This window comes from Eptesicus fuscus, chromosome 4 (genome assembly GCF_027574615.1).
Source record: "Eptesicus fuscus isolate TK198812 chromosome 4, DD_ASM_mEF_20220401, whole genome shotgun sequence".
Classification (NCBI taxonomy): Eukaryota; Metazoa; Chordata; class Mammalia; order Chiroptera; family Vespertilionidae; genus Eptesicus; species Eptesicus fuscus.
In genome coordinates this window covers 37,260,276-37,261,601 of record NC_072476.1, presented here as the reverse complement: position 1 = coordinate 37,261,601, position 1,326 = coordinate 37,260,276, and positions in this window count along the sequence as shown.

Genomic DNA, 1,326 nt, shown 5'->3' with positions numbered 1-1,326 from the left:
ATTATATTCATCAGAAATTCCTAATGAGAAAAGTAGTAAGAGTGCCTAACACTTCCTTCTCTTAGAGCAGGGAGGAGAGGGGAGGTGATTCAGTGGAGTTGTTGGGTTTTCAGATCAACACAGAGTTCTAGTCAAGCTTCGACTGCATTACGTTCACTAATATGTACACTGTCACCTACCCATGTATTACATTTTAAAACAATGTGCAGTCATTCCCATCACTACCATGAATAATTTCCAAAACTACGAAGTGCTCTAAGTATTTTTCAAAGATAACTGATTATTCAACAAGCTTTATCAGGGTCTTTACATACTCAGACTCAGGGATGCAGACTCACATTTTAAAACAGCTACAGGAGGCTGATGTGTAAAGCCAACATGTTAATTCACTAATGACATTAACGAAATGGTTGACGCGATCACACACTTGAGTTCTCTGGCCAGCACATGCTCTTTGAGCAATCACACCACTTGGGAGGCCTCATCATAATAACTACATTGTGTAGTGAGCCTGAACTCATGGCAACTGAAATAAGCAACAGGATTCCAGAGTTTAAGGCATCAACTTGCTATGCCCGCTGCAAACATTCAAATGACATGCCTGCTGGCAGCACTAATCAGATGAAATCCTTGGACTGTGCCATCTTTTTCTTCACCCAGTGTTTCAAAGCAGGCGATAACTGCCAACATAGGAAACCACTGGCTTTCTACCTAGCATTTATTTTTAACTCTCCTCCTTTCTGATTTTGTTTCAGGGTCTGAGCCTTCCCCAGCACCAGAACAATAGCCATGCCATCTGCTTCGTCAGTGACGGACCAATAATCCTATCAGTTTACACATAACTCCCTGAGAAAGTGAGCACCTGCCAAAGTCAGGCTAGTCCAGCTAAAGAGAAGTGTTAGAAGCAATGCATTATGTGCTCTCTCCCATTGAACATGAACAAGGAAGCATGTTTCCCTCTTCGTTCCTGGGAGCCTGACTTAAAATATGCTGACACTATGATAGACAAAGGTGATAAATGAAAAAAATGTTGGTCGCTGATGGCATCACTGAGGCATCGAATCAACCAACCCTTCCCTGTATCTCCTTGTGAGTTGAGATTTCTGTTTCTTGCCACCAAAAGTCTCCTAGTTTCTAAAGATCATCTCTTTTTTCTACGCTTCCTAGATCACTTCCAATGTATACTTTCTTTGGTTTGTTAATATCACCAACAAGTTTCACAGGTCAGGAAACCATTCCTTCTATGGTGATTTTGTTCACCTTGGATTTCTAGTTGAAATCTCAGTATGTAAATGCTGTCGGGGAGGAATTGTGCTGTGGATTCAA